At 35.1% G+C, this 18,636-nt stretch overlaps 1 protein-coding gene, 1 long non-coding RNA gene and 1 other non-coding gene across 4 annotated transcripts in view; 2 read left to right on the forward strand and 1 right to left on the reverse strand.

Moving 5' to 3' along the window:
- The window catches only part of ADK (adenosine kinase), a 538,857-nt gene that overhangs the window by 442,897 nt on the left and 77,324 nt on the right, over positions 1 to 18,636 (forward strand). The gene's annotated exons all lie outside the window — the stretch shown is intronic.
- LOC116573814 lies at positions 6,338 to 6,406 on the reverse strand. Its single transcript, XR_004279020.1, has one exon. It is a non-coding gene; the product is annotated as a small nucleolar RNA U2-30 (small nucleolar RNA).
- LOC116572620 lies at positions 10,514 to 12,536 on the forward strand. The gene is made up of 2 exons (XR_004278436.1): positions 10,514 to 12,029; positions 12,247 to 12,536. It is a non-coding gene; the product is annotated as an uncharacterized LOC116572620 (long non-coding RNA).

Consider the following 18,636-nt stretch of genomic DNA (forward strand, 5'->3'; position numbering starts at 1 on the left):
AGAGAAAGAACCTTAGAATGAATTCATTACAACTTTCTTACTTTAGAATTGTCAAAAGCAAGATTCAAAGACTTACTTCCAAAAATATTTATTGCATAATAATTCAGTGAGTGACAAATAGTGAAGTGGGGTTAGAGATAAAATGAGATTCATCATGACTTAGTAATTGTAGAGCTGGGTGATGGATGTACAAGGGGTGGTCATTATGTTATTACTTCCACTTGTGTATATGTTTTAGATTTTCCATGATTAAAATTATAAAACAGAAAGGCAGAAAACTAAAAAATAATCAAGAATCAGAGATATGGGAGTACCTGGGTGGCTCAGTCAGTTGAAAGTTCACCTCTTGGTTTCTCCCTGGATCATGATATCGGGGTTGAGGGACCAAGCCCCTCATCTGGCTCTGGCTCAGTGGGGAGTCTGCTTGAGATTCTCTTCCTCTCCCTCTGCCCCTCCCCATGCTCGTGCTCACACTCTCTCACTCTCTAAAATAAATGAATCTTTTAAAAATGAACCTTTAAAAAAAAAAAAAAGAATCAGAGATACTAAGTGATTTTCTCAAGACACATTGATATCTTTGCTGAGCCTTGAATTCTAGGAAGGATTTAAAGAAAGGAGGGCAATCCAGTCATATTATGGAAGAGGATCATATGAGCAAAGGCATCAGGTACCATATAATCTTCTATTGTAATGACAGAAAAAGCCGCATGTTAATTTTGCAAGAGGGAAAAGAAATGTCATGAAAAGATTTCCCTGAATTGATAATAACTATCTGGATTGCTGTCTTCCTATAATACGTGGCCTCTTCCTGTCTTAGCAATACACAGTGTTTGGAAAAGTGAAAAACATGCAGACTTCTTATCTTACAGGAACTGTAGTACGGCCTGCAGATTCATAAAATGTTATTTGGTTGCTCTTTATGGAGACATTTATTTTAAGGCTTTATATATTCCAGATATACATGTCATACAAGTGTCTTCCTCATTGTGAATTTGCAAATTTCCCCGAAGTTGAAACCTTTAAAATTCCCCCCACCCTTCCTGTAACTCAATTTCTTTCTCAACTCATTTTGTTCTTTATTAAATCTATTAAACCAGTCTTAGGAACACTTAATAGCAGGAATTTATTTGAGGAAAGACATTGGCTAATCTTTGCTCTTCCTACTCTATGAAAATGAACTTAAATTAGAGGATGCACTATATCTGCAATGCATGATAAATACAAGATGGATAGAGAATCTGTTCAGTGGTGTCAGCTACAAAAGCAAACATGATAAATGTTAATGCAGTTTTGAGCCCTGGGATAAGCTATTCAGTGCACAAGCATAGCTGAATCTCTTTGCTATGTTGTTATTCATGGCAGCCAAATAAATGTCAATAATAAAAGAGAATTAAAGATTTTCATTTCCCAGAGGCAATCCTCTAATACGGCTTGATCTTTCATTTCATTTGTAATTCGTTCTCATGTCAGGATGCAATCATTCGCCAGGCTCTGGGTGTCATGTTAAGTCATTTAATAATGATTAAGAACATAAAAATGCTTGGCCTGTGGGGCAATTCACAGAAGAGATGCCAATTTGTTATTGTTTTTCCTCCTTTGCTCTTGAATATGGATCAGATTTTCCCACCTCCTAGCATTAAAATACTAATGGAAGACGGGGAGGGAAAGTGTCCCTTAATTTACCATAAGTGACATTCCAGAATGGCACAAGGCAGTGCTAACACACTTATTAAAACACTAATTAGGAATCATTGTTCCTTAAGCCTCATACTATAGAATATTTTTAAATGATCATTGCTAAGTTTTTGGCATTTAGCAGTAATGTAACAAAATCAGTTTTCTTGGTATATAATTCTAGAGACCTTTCTCCTTTTGAGATATGGTGTCCATAAACCACTTTCTGTTATTTTGTATGTAGTTCCTCCTTTGAATTCCTCTTTGCTAAATTGTGACTCTAAAGTCTTTAACACCTGTCTTTTTGTGTGTGTGTGTCACTTCTGTTTCAGTTGTATATCCATTTTGTATATCCATCTATCCTAGAGGTTTTGTCACATATCAATCATTGTCTCATTGCTTCCAGGTTGAGTCTTAAGCTTTTCTGGGGTACTAGAGGGGGTGGCAAGGAACACTGGAATGTAATAAGAGTAAGAAGCCAGGAATGATGACAGGAAAGAAAATATGATTCTGTACTTTTTGATCCTTTTAATAAATATTGAATGAACCTATTAGGTAGCATGAGAGTCAGGTCAAGGAAGTCATTCCTGTATCTATAAATGTAGAAAAACTAAGACTAAAGATTTTTATTACCTACCAGATAGTACCTACTAGTGAGGTCTTCATATATTAATACCTTATTACATTAACAATTGTAAAAATAAATATTTTATGTGCATGAATATTTACATACATGCAGGCACATACACAGATATATATGTCTTCGCAGAAAGTTTACATTTCTCCAAGTTTCTGTAGTAAATATGTCCCTAAAAATTGGAAAAAGCAAAAAGATTTTTATTCTAAATTGAAAATAATGCATTTCACACTTTGGTTCATTGTAACACAATGAAATAGGTCCACTAAAGAATAAATTGTAGATTTTTCTGAATACTTTCAGAATTCTTTCTGGGCTGTTTGAATTATAATTTTGCCCAACAGGAGAAAACAGATTAGGGCATTAGTTTTTCTTCTGGAAGATAGGGGCTGCCATATCAGAGTCACCTAGTGGACATTTAGTAAATATAGCCCTGCCTCCATGGAAGTATATTCGATTCAACCAGATACATTCCTGTGAAAAGTATTAGAATATACATCCTCAAGAAGATGTATGAGAATGGGGGTTATAGAGTGGGGGTTGGGAAGTGTAGGGTTGTGTATTTGTTGAAAAGATCCCCCAGGTAATATAGCAGTGCTGTCTATCCTCCATCTCTTGCCTTAAAAACCATTGGATTAGGTGATTTGATAATGTTGCCTCAAGTCTATGATTTTGTGGGACGATAGAAAGAGAACCTTTTAGCCGCTAAGCATCTAGTACTTCAATAAGTCTTGGTGAATGCTTCTCTCTTCCTGATAAATCACAAATTGTCAAGTACTCATCTATTACTAGCAATCTACATATATTATTTTAAATAGTAACTGCATTTGATTTGCTTATAATTTAAGATAATCACAACATAGTTCCCTTCTTCATTTCTTTATAAGTAAATGGAATTATTGAAGTTTCTTGTCTTCATGTCTTCAAGGTCATGAGACCTTAAAGAAACTTGTTACCCCATTTGCTAGTAAAGTGTTATGTTCTTTGATAGTACTCAGTGCTGTACATTACTCTATAGGAAAAGGTCAATGTGCTTTGCAGTTCTGGTAGACATAAAGTACGGAGAGTGTGGAATAGAAAATGCAAACTCTAAAGTAAAACAACTTCAGCAGCTGGAAGAAAAATGTCAGCACATCATCACAACTCCTACTCCTAGAAAATATTGCTATAAGTCATTTTGAAAATGTTATCTATACCACAGCCAAAACATTTAAATGATGATCTTGTCGGCGTAGGTTGGTGATGGTGTGGAAAGAACAAATTAAGTAGCATTCTTTCAGAATGGCTATATAGGACATTCACAGAAAAAAGTCCTTTGAATTTTGAAGAATGCATATTTCTTAACCAGGAATATAAACAACTACGTTATTAAGTCATGTTCCATTTTTAGATCTTTGTAACCACAAAAGACAAAGTCCTTTAGTTAACCAAGAGATCAAAAATACTTCAGAATAACATATGTGGAACTGTCACATTCCTGACAAAGGAATATCTTTGGGGCATGGTTTGTATAGTTTAGTGATCTCAGACCCAGCCCTAGAGAGACTAAGCCCTGGGAGACTAGCCTAGGCAAATGTTAATCCTGTTATAACATTATTTTGGTGGGACCTTCAGTCAGATTTATTGAGGTATAGATTATATATATGTATCTATATAAAATACACATATATTTCACTAAATAACATAGTTATTAATAATATAATAATAATATTATTATATTAATATAATATTAATAATCAAAATATAGGACATCTTACACTGTTTGTTTTTAAGTTTTATGCATATGAAGTTGGTACTACTTTTTACTAAGTGAACACACCTGTGTCACCAGATCAAGGTAGAACACTTGTAGCACTTAGAAGCCCCTATTATTTTGGTTTCTATTACTAACAATTAGCTCTGCCTTTTCTTGAAATGGAATCACCCAGTATATAGACGTTTTATCTTGCTCTGTCTCCATCCTTTTTTGAGCATTATCTTACTTTTTGACAAACTATGTTGCTTTAGTTCCTTGTATTTTCCCTGCTTTAGTCCTGGAATCAGCCACTTCTTCAAGTAACCCTGGTTCCTTTAATTAACAAATGGTATTTAGAAACCCAGATCTGGGTGCTAGACATGCTCCTTGCTAATTGAGAATCATTGCTTTGGGACCCTCTTAGCAAATAGATTGGCAATATATGTACGTATAACTCATGCATACATATCCATCTGTATTTCCATATCTATCTCTCTATATATTTGAATTCCATGAGTTGAAACTGCTGATACCTTTGATTCCAATCCAACAAGAGTTCATTCTAGCCTACACCCTTTCCTTCCGTTTAACTTCTTCCTCTGACTTTGAAAGTTCTGGCTCCCATTATCTAAAATATATTTACTTATTTGTTCGATCCTAAGCCAGCTTTGAATTACTTACCCACACCCTTATGCAAAACATATTTACTTCCTAGAGTATGTATTTGTTTATAGTTCTTTTTGTCTTTAGCCCTCTGATGTCTGGTCAAAATACTGTTATCCAGAGTCACTTCAGGTTAGTTCTTTTCTTCCATCCACTTCAGTGTGGTTACATTATTCATTGTGGTACAGTTAAGTTTGTATTCCATTTTGATTTCCTTTCATATCTAGGTTGGGTTTTTAGTAAGTAGAGTTTACCCCTCATGGTGTCTCTGTTCTGCGTGCTCTAACAAATGCATAAGATCATGCAGCCACCACCATATTACACAACAGAAGAGTTCCATTTTTCAATTCTAGTTTTCTGAAGTGGTGGTACCAATTTATACCCACCAGCAGTACATAGAATGGCTTCTATTTTTCCTCATTTTCAGCCATCCATGTTTTTTTTATTTTAAGCTATTCTGGTGAGTATGCTCTAGTTTCTCATTGTGTTTTCATTAGAATTTCCCCAATTTAATGAGGTGAGAGAACTTTTCATCTGCTTATTAGAATTTAGATATCTTCTTTTGTAAAGTTCCTGTCTTTTGCCCATATTAGATTGTCATCTTGATGTATAATTCTTTTTGCAGTATGCATAAGTATTTTGCTAGATAAATGGAATGCAAATATATTCTCTTAACTTGTGGCTTGCCTTTTCATTCTCTTGTGGTATCTTTTGATAAATAAAGCTTTTCATATTTAATATAGTCCAGTTAATAATGTTTTCCCCCTTATGGATAGTATTTTTCATATTCTTTTAAAGAAAATCTTTGCATATCCTTAGCTCATTGAGAGATTTTCCTGTTCTCTTTTTTTCCCCTAAAGTTTTTACATTACTCTTTTCATTTGGATTCACAGGTTCTTCTGGAATTAGAATTTTTATATATGGTATGGGATAAAGGGATAATTCATTTCTCTTACCCATATGAATAACCAATTGACCCATCATCATTTATTAAAAGGAACATCTTTCCCTTACTGCAGTAAATTGACATGTTTGTCACATTTCACATTACCTTATATCTGTGTGTCTTTTTTAGAGTATCTATTCTAATCCATTGTTTTCTTTATTATAACCAGTTCACATTCTCTTAATTACTTAACTTATAATTAGTCTTTTTATTTGGTAATGCCAGACTTCCAACTTTGTTTTTCAAGATTTTCCTGACTTTTCTTGGCTCTTTGCATTTCCACATAAATTTTAGAATCAGACTGTTGTTGCCCCCCTGAAATTTTTTATTCTTACTAGAATTTTATTGAATTGAATTTTTATATTGAATCTGTGAACCAGTTTGGAAAGAATTAACATCTTTACAATACTGTGTCTTCCAATTCATAGAATATATTTCTCTGTTAATTTAGGTGGTCTTTAGTTTTTCTCAAAATGTTAGTTTTTTTCAGTATAATGGCCTCACATATATAACTTTTTTATAAGACTCTTATTATTTGTTTTTTGTATTTTTTAAGTGACCTCTATGCCTAACATGGGGCTTGAATTCATGACCTTGAAATCAAGTGTCACATGCTCTACCAACTGAGCCAGCCAGGCGTTACACTTGTTTTTTGATACTATTCTTTTTTTTTTTTAAATTCTGAGCTCAGATCAACTGTAGAAGCCTTCATAGTTGTAAAGGTCAGTAGAAAACCTTTCTATCATTGCTCAGAACTGATGAGTGTTTCATACACATACATATCCACCCCCCCAATCTCATCATCCATCAACAAATCCTCAGTTACCCACTGTCACCTTTATACACACAGATGCACACACACTGTCACAACTCCAGATACAAGCCCTTATTGTTTTAAATACTTTTACTTCTCAGAACTACAGAGATACACATCAGAGAGACTGGAAGGTTTTTTATGCACAAATTTTCATATTGATCCATTTCAGTAAGAGCAGATCTCTGGGAATGATGCTATCCATTTTTAAATGGCATCCTTTTAGTTTCAGTTTCTGTTTGTGTTTCACTGGTGTATAAATTTTTTATAATGACATTGTTTCCACTTATCAATTGTAATAATATGTCTGTTGATTCTTTTGGATTTTCTATGTATATAATGATATCATCTGTGAATAATGATGGTTTCATTTCTTCTTTCCCAGTCTTTGTATTTATTTTTTTATTTTTCTACTGCACTATTAGCACAGTGAAAAACAATGAATATGAGTATAATTGAAGTGGTTATATAAGTGTCTTTGTCTCATTCCCAGTTTCCTGTGGAAAACCTTCAGTATTTTATCAGAAAGGATAAAGTTTGCTGCATTCCCTTTATAGATCCTCCTTAACAGAGTAAAGAAGTTTCCTTTCAGTAATAGTTTGCAGAGTTTTGTTGTTGATGATGTTAAGATGTTTTTACTCATGAAAGGATCTTGAATTTTATCAAATAACTTTTCTGCATCTATTAGAAATTACTTTTTTAATGTGTGAATTACAGCTTGATTTTGGAATGGTAAATCACCTTTGCGTTCTTGGGATAATCCCAATATTGTCATGATATTCTTTTAATATACCATTGGATTTGATCGGATTATTTTTTTCTCAGATATTTGCAGTGTTGTTATGAAAGGGTTTGTTTCTTAATTTTCCTTTTTTTGTAACATACTTGTTAGTTTGGGTAAGAACATTATGATGACCTTATAAAGTGAATAAGGAAGGGCCCTTTTTCTGTTCTGGGAGAGTTTTATAAGCTTGAGGTTCTTTTTTTCTTTTCTTTTCTTTTTTTTTTTAAGATTTTATTTATTTATTTGACAGAGATCACAAGTAGGCAGAGCAGCAGGCAGGAGTGGGGCGGGTGGAAGCAGGCTCCCCGGTGAGCAGAAATCCTGATGCAGGGCTTGATCCCAGGACCCTGGGATCATGACCTGAGCCAAAGGCAGAGGCCTTAACCCACTGAGCCACCCAGGTGCCCCATGCTTGCGGTTCTTTTTACTTTGCATAAATATTTGAAAGAGCTCACCCATCAAAATATGTGGGCCTAGAGAATACTTTGTTGGATAGCTTTTAATTACAGATTCTTCTTTAATTGAATAAGAATGCCTGATTCTTTCTGTTTCTTCCTGTGTCAGTTTTGATAGGTTGTATTTCTCTCAGAATTTGTCTATTTCACCTAAATATTCAAATTTATTAACATAAAATTTCTAATATTCTCTCATCATCTTAATTACTATAGGATCTATAGTGATGTTCCTTTTTTAATTCCTAGTTTTAAAACTAAATATATGCCCTTTCCATTTTCCTTGATTATGCTTCATATAAGTTTATGCTAATTTGGATTTTCAAAGAAATGGATGCCAAAACGAGGTTAGACATTCAAGAGATTTATTGAAGGAAACACCTGTAATGGAAGATAAGTTAGGAGCCAGAGGAAACAAGGAGACAGACCTCTCTGACTGTAGTACAGGTCTGACTCCTGTGTTGAAGAGCAGAACTGAAAGAAGTTTAGGCAGGAAGAGACATAGATTGCAATATAATTAAGTTTTGACAAAGCCAGAGAGAATCCTCAGGCTAAAATTATCCAAAGGAGTCCCACACATCCCACACTCCATGCTATTTCTTTTGTGCTCAGGGGAAGCATGGCCTCCATATGAATGCAGTGGTGAATTTCAAAGCATAGCTCCACTTGGCTCATCTGAGAGGCACATTTTAATGGTCATGACAAGGTTTAACTATTAGTCTTAAAAAGAACTGGGGCGCCTGGGTGGCTCAGTTGGTTAAGCATGTGCCTTCGGCTCAGGTTAGATCCCAGGGTCTTGAGATCGAGCCCCTTGTTGGAGACTCCCTGCTCACCATGGAGTCTGCTTGTGCTCTCTTTCTCTCACTCACTCTCCCAAATAAATAAAATTTTTTTAAAAAGAAAAGAACCAACTCTGACTTTGTTAATTCTCTCCATTGAATGTTTTTTTTATTTTTAAAATTTTTGCTACTATCGTCTTTATTCTATTTTCTACATATTTAATTTCTAAATTTTGGTGTGTCTATTTTCATTATTTTTAGTTCAGACATTTTTTAATTCCTTTTGTGATTTCTTCTTTAATCTGTAAGTTACTTAGGAAGTTTTGCTTAATTTTTAAATACCTGGAATATATTTGGAGATTTTCTAATTATCTCTTTGTTTCTGTTATTTGGTTTCATTTCATTGTGGTCAAGTATGCCAAATGATTTTAGTTCTTCAAAATTTGTTATAATTTTGTCTTATTGAATATCATATGGTCAATTCTATTCATGTTCTTTGTGCATTTGAAACAATGTATATGCTGACATTCTTTTTCTTTATTGTGCTGACATTCTTAAACATAGTCTTAATATATACACTAAAGTCATGTTTGCTGAGTTTGTTGTCTAGATCATTTATACTCTTATTTGGTTTTTGTCTGCTTTTTTAAATCAGTTATTGAGAGACATTTATTAAAGTATCCTGCTATAATTGGGATTTTTATCTCTCTCCTTTTGTTCCTATCCAATTTTGCTTTATATATTTTGAAGCGATCTTTCATGTGTAAGTTAAATGTACTTGTATATAACTTACATATATATAAGTTTAGAATTCTTTTATCTTCCTGATGGACTGAACCTTTTATCATTTGGAAATATTCTTTTTTACCTCTAATGGTGCTTGCCTGAATATCTTTTGTGTCTATTATTAGTATAACTATGCCGTCTTTACGTTATTTTAGTGTTTGCATTGTTTTTCCATCCTTTTACTTTTGACCTATGTTTTGTTTTTGTTTTTGTTTTTTTTGACCTATGTTCTTAAATACAAGATTTTTTTGTACTTGGAATGTACTTTTATTGTTTCTTTAATTCATTCTGTCTTTGATTGGAGTCTATTTATATTCAGTATATATTACTCATATAATTGGATTCCTATCTCACATCTTACTTTTTTTTTCCTGTTTGCCACATGTTTATCTTCTTTTTTTTCTTCTTTCCTGCTCTTTTTTTTTTTTTTCTGGATTGAACAAGTATTTTTTATTATCATTTCCTTTTCTGTTTGCTTGGCAGTTGTATATCCTTTTGAAGTTTGCCCTAAAGATTACAAAATGTATCCTTGACATATTAAAGTCAAATATAAACTATAAGGTTTGCCACTTCTCAAACAATGGTAGGATCTTAGAATATTTTAATTCCATTAAGACTTCCAACTTTTTGTATAATTGTTGTCAGTCACCTTAATTCTACATTTTAATGCCTTGTAGTGACAGAATACTATTATCATTTTGTGTGGTTGAATTTTACTCTTTGCATTGTTTTTCTCCTCTTCCTTCATTTCCATGTTTTCATCTGGATAATTATGAATTATTTTATCATTTTTCTTCAGCCTACACAGCTTGTTTTAGTTTTCAATCAGTGTGTGAATTCTTTTAGTTTTTGTTTGCAGGGTTTTTTTGTTTTTTGTGTTTTGTGGCTTTTTGAGAAAGAGGGGTGGGGGCGAGTGTGGAGGTTGGGGTGGCATGCAAAAGGAGAGAGAGGGAATCCCAAGCAGGCTCCACATCCCGCACAGAGCACAACACAGAGCTCAGTCTTACGACCCTGAGATCATGACCTGAGCTGAAAACAAGAGTGAGATGCTTAACCAACTAAGCCACCAAGCACCCCTACAGATATATTTTTCTAAGATTTTATTTATGTATTTGGCAGAGAGAGAGTGGGAGAAGCAGGCTCCCTGCTGAGCAGAAAGCCTAATGTGGGGCTTGATCCCAGGACACTGAGATCATGACCTGAGCCCAAGGCAGAGGCTTAACCCACTGAGCCACCCAGCTGCCCCTACAGATATCTTTTATTTTGCCTTTCTGTAAGCACAGAACTCTACATTGGAAGTTATATTCTTTAATGGTGACCTTCCATAATCTTTGGATTCTCTTATTTTTGTCAAGAAGTCAATTGTTAGTCTTATTCTCGCTTCTTTGGATATATTTCTATTTTCTTTGTCTGCTTTTTTAGAATTTTTCTAGAATTTTGATTTTGACTTTAACGTTGGACTTGATTCTGGTTTTTCTTGTTTCTGGTTTTTCTTGGGGTTTAGTAATTCCTGAATCTGTGATCGAAGACTCCTACCAATTTGGGACATTTTCCAGCCATTATCTCTTTAGATATTGCATTCCTCTCTTTCCAGTTGCTCATTTCTTAGGCCTTTTTATTGTGTCCTGTATGTCTTTTATGATCTTTTTTGTAATTTCTATCATTTTTCTCCTTAAGTTTCAGCTTATATGTTTGTAATGGCACTACCCTCTCTTCCTACCTTTTCTTCTACTTTGTTCCATCTGCATTTCAGCACATCTATTGAGTTCATCATTTCAGTAGTCACATTTTTTATTTCTTGTATTGATTCTTTTTTACTGTTGTCAGTTCTTTGCTATAATTGTCTACCTTGTCATTTATTTTTTGAACATGTTAATCACAGTAATAATATATTGCATGTCCAAAAATTATAATATCTCAGTCATCTTTGAGTCTGGTTTCTTTACTTCATTTGGGACAGCCTTGTATCTTGGCTTGCCTGATACATTTTCATTAAATGCTAAATACTGTCCATGCTAAATTATAGCATTTCTGTTGAGAACTGAACCAGCTCAAGGTTGGGTTACAGTTTTTGTAAGGCTTCTAATTTGTCTCCACTCATACGCTATAGCTCTCCTGAAATGTCAGCTGAAATCCTACAGTATTTACTAGGGTCCATACTCCTTCGTAGGTTGTCATTGGTACCATATGACTGCTAAAAATACTACTCTGCCTTTTAGAGATCCTTTGCTTACTGTCTTGCCTTCTTGTTCTGTAACATTACAAATTTAACAAATACCTCAAAGGAGAAGACCCTGAGTGTCAGGCTTACTCCACTATGTTTCCTTCTCTTCTAGAACAGGACACCTCAATTCTAACTGCCTTGGCAGCCCCAAAATTCAATTTTTGTCTCAGCAACCCTGGAGATTGTCAAACGCTCTATTGGCTTCTCTACCTCTTATTAAAAGCCCTCTTCCTAGATTCTCAACATCTAACCAAGCACCAAAAATCTGCAAATGCCCTGAGGGGAAGATCAACTTTTAAAATGTCAGCCTAGCTCTTTCTACTCCCAGGGATCTGATCTTATCAAGTCTTGGCTACCTTGACAGCGCTCTCATACCCCCTTTATTGTTCTTTTATTTTTATAGCTTTTCTAGCTGTATGGGAAGTTGTATAGGAAGTGGTTTGTCACAAGCTATGGCATTAGAGCCAAATCAAAGTTCATAGTCAATATTTTTAATTACAAATATATGGCCCAACAAAGTCAAGTGTTATATAAGGTTCTTTTTTTTTTTTTTTTAAAGAATCTATTTATTTATTTGACAGAGAGACATCACAAGTAGATGGAGAGGCAGGCAGAGAGAGAGAGAGAGGGAAGCAGGCTCCCTGCTAAGCGGAGAGCCCGACGCGGGACTCGATCCCCGGACCCTGAGATCATGACCTGAGCCGAAGGCAGCGGCTTAACCCACTGAGCCACCCAGGCGCCCGTTATATAAGGTTCTTAAATGATTTAGCAATACCAGCATCCGTAACCTCCTTTGAGAATGGCTGGGTGCAGTGATTTATGTAAGATCCCAAAGTTAGAGCCAAAAACTGTAGCAGAATCCAACCTCTTGAACCCCAGTATAGTCTAATCTGTTCTATACCACATTGACTCACTTATTTGCAGCAGTGATTCTCAACCAGGAGCAATTTTTCTCCTCCCTTTTGGTTGTCAGAGCTGGGTGGGCAGTAGAGAATGAGGGAATTCAACTGGCATCTAGTGGATAGAGGCCAAAGATGACATTTAGAGTTGGGGGAAATTGGAAGGGGAGGTGAACCATGAGAGACTATGGACTCTGAAAAACAATCTGAGGGTTTTGAAGGGACAGGGGGTGGGAGGTTGGGGTACCAGGTGGTGGGTATTATAGAGGGCACGGATTGCATGGAGCACGGGGTGTGGTGCAAAAATAATGAATACTGTTATGCTGGAAATAAAAATAAATTAAAAAAAAAAGAATTGCAAAAAAAAAAAAAAAAAAAATCCTGTAATGTACAAGACAGCCATCCACAACAAAGAATTGTCTGGCCCAAAATATCAGTTGGGAAAAGCCTGGCTTATACTGTATCTGAGACTGTATATTTGACGGATCACTTTCCGCTTCTTCATTACATTTAACCACTAGATCAATACCAATAGATTTTAGTAGGATAAATCTTCTTGTAGATATACATCCAGAGACCTTTTGACTCAAGAAAATGTTCATATATGATCTGGTAGATATTTGATTAACTGTGTTTCTCAGAGCTTCATCCAAATAATCTCAAATTTTAAGACTTTAGATATTAATTTATTAATATAGAATATTAATAATAAAGATTTAAATTCTTTAGATAGAATTTTTTAGAGTTGATTAAAAAATTCTCATGTGGAGGTGTGTATACATATCTTATAATTGCATTATGTATATGTGAATGGTTATCTTGATGAGAGCTGTATTTACCTACACTTTTATAGATATATATGTATACATTAACTTAAATGATTCTTAGAGAGTGTTTCCATCTTATTTTAAAACTCCAAATAATCAATTTCTTGAGAGCGCTTGAAAATACATTACAAATGGATATTTGTCTAAGAAGTATATTACCAAATGTTTTTCAGAATAATTATTGTTTGTACCCAATGAGTGATTCTTTTAAAATGTAGTTAGACTCTAAAATTCATTTTTCAGAGCATTACAGCTTGGCGGCAGAATTTTATTTTGGCTGAAACATGACATGTGTGTTTTTGGCTCAGATAAAAGTCTGGAGGTGTAGCAGAAAAATCTGATTCAGATAATTGAACAGTTAAAATTTTCTTAGGTTAAAAGGTATAAAGTGTTGCTCATTGGATAGTAAAAACTATACTTAAATGAAGACTTTTTATTGCCTTATTTCTTTAAACCTTGGCCAAGACAGTTTATCTTAATTAAACTTCTTTAGAAGCATACATCATTTTTTATATTCATTGACCTTTGAAGTTGCCAAAATAGAAGCCACTATTCCTAAGGATTTTCCCCTGTTGTTTAATCTTGGCCCATGAAGCTTATTTAGCTTTTCTCTGCTTCTATTAAGCTATTTTAAGTTCTTCTATTCAGTGCCTTTCTGTTTTAATAAGCAATCTAAAGTCTCAAGAAAATGGCCTAATTTTTTGTCAAATTAATCATTTTGCACTTAGCTCCCATTCAATTTATTTATCTCATATATGTATATATATATATAGAGAGAGAGAGAGCGCGCGCACATGCCTGCACATGCAATTCAGAGGAGAGGGAGAGAGAGAATCTTAATCATGCTCCACACCAGCATGGAGCCCAACACAGGGCTCAATCTCCTGATCCTGAGATCATGACCTGAGCCAAATTCAAGTCAGATACTTAACTGACTGGGCCACCGTGGTGCCCCTGATTTATTTATCATATTAAATTTTACCTGCATTCTTAATTATTTCACTTAATCCTAGAACTCTACCCTTACCTACCTATAACAAAGGGGAAATTTTTTAAAGTGTTCTGTGAATAGGCAGTACATCTACATGGTTCAGAATTCAAAAGATACAATAATTAGGACTGTTCACCTGTTTACCACTTGTGAGGAAGTAAGCAGTTTTTCATTATTAAGATGACCATAAAACTCAGATAGTTTTGAGAGTGAACGAGGGTGCCATTAATTATACTAGGGCTGTCCTGAGCAAACCAGTCCATATGGTCATGCTCCTTATTAGAGATAGTTAAACAAAGGTATTTAGTAAAATGAATCCTTGTATTGGTTGAGATTTTGGGCTGTACTGTATCTAACATTTCTTCCAAATCAAAGATTCTTGATTATGTGCTAAGGATATGCCAGGTAATACAGAACTTAAAGAAATTTGAGGGTTGGCTGAGTGGGGTTAGCCTCTGCCTTTGGCTCAGGTCATGATCTCAGGGTCCTTGGATTGAGCCCCACATCGGGCTCTCTGCTCAGCGGGGAGCCTGCTCTTCCCCCCTACCCCGCCCTGCCTCTCTGCCATCTTGTGATCTCTGTCTGTCAGATAAATAAGTAAAATCTTTGAAAAAAAAAAAAGAAATCTGAGAATCTCTAACAGGACAGGTCAGAGAGGCAAGATACCAATAGATAAAACAGTAAAATAACAGTACAAATGAATACAAATCAGTATGGTTTTACTGAGTGCCTACTATGTGTGAGGAATTGCAGTTAAAAAGATAAATAAGGGGGTGCCTGGATGGCACAGTTGATTAAAGCCTCTGCCTTCAGCTCAGGTCATGATCCCAGGGTCCTGGGATCGAGCCCCACATCGGGCTCTCTGCTAAGCGGGGAGCCGCCTTCCTCCTCTCTACCTGCCTGCCTCTCTGCCTACTTGTGATCTCTGTCTGTCAAATAAATAAATGAAATCTTAAAAAAAAAAAAAACATATAAATCTTTGAAAAAAAAAAAAAGATAAATAAGGGTCGCCTGGGTGGCTCAGTGGGTTAAAGCCTCTGCCTTTGGCTCGGGTCATGATCCTTCGGTTCTGGGACCGAGCTCCGCATCAGGCTCTCTGCTCAAGCTTCCCTCTCTCTCTGCCTGCCTCTCTGCCTACTTGTGATCTCTATCTCATAAATAAATAAAATCTTAAAAAAAAAAAAAAGATAAATAAGACAAAACTCCATTTCTTAAAATCTAGGAGAGACATAACCTATATACAATTATCAAAAGTAGTATATGACTTTAATGAACTGCCCTTTATAGTATAGAAGGCATAAGGAATTGGGGAAAGTTTCACAAAGAAAGTGATGGTTTAACCAGGCTTTGAAGAATGTGGTTCATTTTTGGCAAGCTGAGATTATAAAAGAATGTAAATTAATGGACTAATAAGGTAAAAATCAAAGAGTCCTTAAAGGGTATAATGTATCACAGAGAATATCAAATGTTAGGAAGAGACTTGTGGGTAAGCATGAATGGTTAGTTGTGATAGGCCTTTGAATGCTTTGCTGGGCAGTACATGATTAAGTGCTTAAAGTAGATACAGAGTGGGACGCCTGGGTGGCTCAGTGGGTTAAGCATCCGACTCTTTGATTTTGGCTCAGGTCATGATCTCAGGGTCATGAGACTGAGCACCACACTAAGCGTGGAGTCTGCTTCTCTCCTTCTCCCCCTTTCCTACTCATTCTCACTCTCCCCAGTCTCTCTTTTATGTTTAAAGATTTTATTTATTTATTTGAGAGAGAGAGAGCACAAGCAGGGGGAGCAGCAGGCAGAGGGAGAGAGAGAAGCAGGGAGCACAATGCGGGATTTGATCCCAGGGCCCTGGGATCATGACCTAAGCTGAATGCAGACACTTAACTGACTGAGCCACCTAGGTGCCCTCTCTCTCTCTGTCTCTACCTCCTTCTCTGTAAAATAAATAAATAAATTCTTAAAGTGCGTACAGAGAAGGAAGAGATCATTTGGGCTAAGAAACATCTTGCAATCAGTTTCTCATAATGCACTTCTATTTGTTTATAAAGCCCTGTTTCAGAGGGATCAACAAATACTAAACATGAAGATCTTTTTTTTTAATTAAATACCAAAGAATAAAAGCTGCAGTAATCCCTCTAAAAGGTATTAGAAATGACAAACCCATGGGGTTAGAGTGAGACAAATTTGATAGGGTTAAGAAAATTGTAGAGAAAAAGAGCTATGTATAAATCATGGTAAGAGCACTAGGGAAAATGCCTTAGAAAATTAATAAAGATTGGTTTGGTTTAAAGATGATAAACAAAGACTAATGCAAAAGGGTAATGAATTCAGTCATGGAGACAGTTCATACTAAAGTGCTTTCTAAAAGAAATGCTGCTGGACTGGCTTTAGTAAGTGGGGTTTTTTCCTTAGATTAAGGAAAAAGAGTAATAACCCAGTAATAAAATTTATAGTTGACACTAAATTAGGAGATAATATAGCTATTAGTAAAATTATAGAAATTCTGATAATAAACACTGGAAGCTAGAAATAGAAGTTCAAAATTAAATAAACTATGTTCACCCCATTTTTAAATATATTTAGAAGCAACAGGTAACACTAGAGAAATGTCTCCATTTCCAAGAGATAGTCCTGGTTTGGGGTTTAATAAGTGAATGATAGAGCCACCTAAAATTGAGAGCAGTAGGAATATGTCCTCACTAAAGAGTCTACATTTACAAGCTGTATAATGTCATTATATTCTATGATTCAAAGTGGATTTTTTGTGATATTTTTCATAGAAATCTTTGTTGTTGCATTTTCTAGAGAACACTGTTCCTTCTGTGACTCACATTTTAATGAAGAAACTTTTAAAATGGTCTTATTCTTTCTAGATGTTGCTTAAATACCTAGAATATATCTAGATCTTAAGAACGATTAGATGAGAACAATGAATGGAGGCCTAGACAAAAGGTCTAGTTCCCTGAAACAGTTACTTGGATCACTGGCAAGGTTCTTATTTCTGTCTGAACTGCTGGCTAATCTGAATATGCCCATGAGTCCTAGAAAGTAAACCATGGCCTTGAATTTCTGTGACTTGCAGTAGGATTAACCATTATATTTCCATCATAAATTACAGCTCATAACATGATTATTATGAAATAATAATAGCAGTGCTCTTTGTTATGATCAAATAGTTTTGCAGTCAGCTATTCTGGAATCTGTTAAAGCATTTAAACCTTAAGCCATTATAGCAAATCCATATAGATTTAAGCTTTTTAGAGCCTTGGCTATAGCTACTTTGAGAATATGATACAAAAGGTAACCAAAAAAGCTTTGTTCGGAAATAGTCTTAGATTTATCCATTTCTATCTTCACATTCCTCTATAAAGGATATTTATATTTAGATTTTTTTATTGGATGTTTTGTAAGTACAAGGAACCATTTAGAAGAAAAAGATAAATAAATGCTTATTATATGCAATATATTTGTTAAATATATTAATATATTAGTTTATATTACCTATTATATGGATATGTTAATATATGTTTAATATGTATATTAAAGCTTAACTGAACATTCAGCTGCAATAAATTTTTACAGATCTGCTCGTTGGTATGTCAGCATATGAAGTGGATCATAATGGGGGTCATTAGGTGTCTTTGACACATGATAGCAACATCCCAACCCAGCATGCCACTTGTAAGCTTATCTATAAAGCATAAAGGCATTTGTCACCATTGACAGTACTGACATTTCATCTGGGATCTGTTTACAGCTCAGTTTTCCATGTGTTCCTGTGTATTATTTGGTGGTTTCAATTTAGCTTCAGAGCACACCTAGCTTTTCCCTTTGAGTTATTCTGAATTTTAGCTAAAGAGAGGAAAATGGAAATACTAAATAGATCCTATGGGGGAGATAATTTTTCTCCAGATGAATCATGCCAATCAAAAAGGTGTCAGGTGTTGACCTTTTGTGCTGTTTCTATAATTTACAAGCCAAAGCTGTGATAAGGTAGATTATAGCAAGTTAGATTAATGGTCCAGGATGGAGGCATAGCGGATTGGTTAAATAGGAAGGTCAGGAAAGCAGAGCCAGGAGGGACTGGGAAAAAACTTAATGTGGGTAAGGCAGATGTTGAGATAAACCGTCTGGACACAGGAGCTGGTAGCAAATCTGACATTAAGTCATTTTAAGTGAAGACTCCAGGGTACGGCAGCCTCAGCAATTCTGGTATGAACACACCGACATATTATGTGAGCTAGGAGTGGTAGTGGAAAAAGGAAAAAAGTTCTTTCTCAGGAGGCAATCAGGATCATTCAGAGAAGTCCCTTCTTATACAGAAGGAGCTGTGCTGATCTTCTAAAAGGAAGGGTTACCGGAAGCTAGCAAGCATTTTAGTTTTTAGAAAGTGGAGCCTAGGATGTTAGGAAGGATAATCACTCAGGG

This window comes from Mustela erminea, chromosome 14 (genome assembly GCF_009829155.1).
Source record: "Mustela erminea isolate mMusErm1 chromosome 14, mMusErm1.Pri, whole genome shotgun sequence".
In the NCBI taxonomy this organism is placed as follows: Eukaryota; Metazoa; Chordata; class Mammalia; order Carnivora; family Mustelidae; genus Mustela; species Mustela erminea.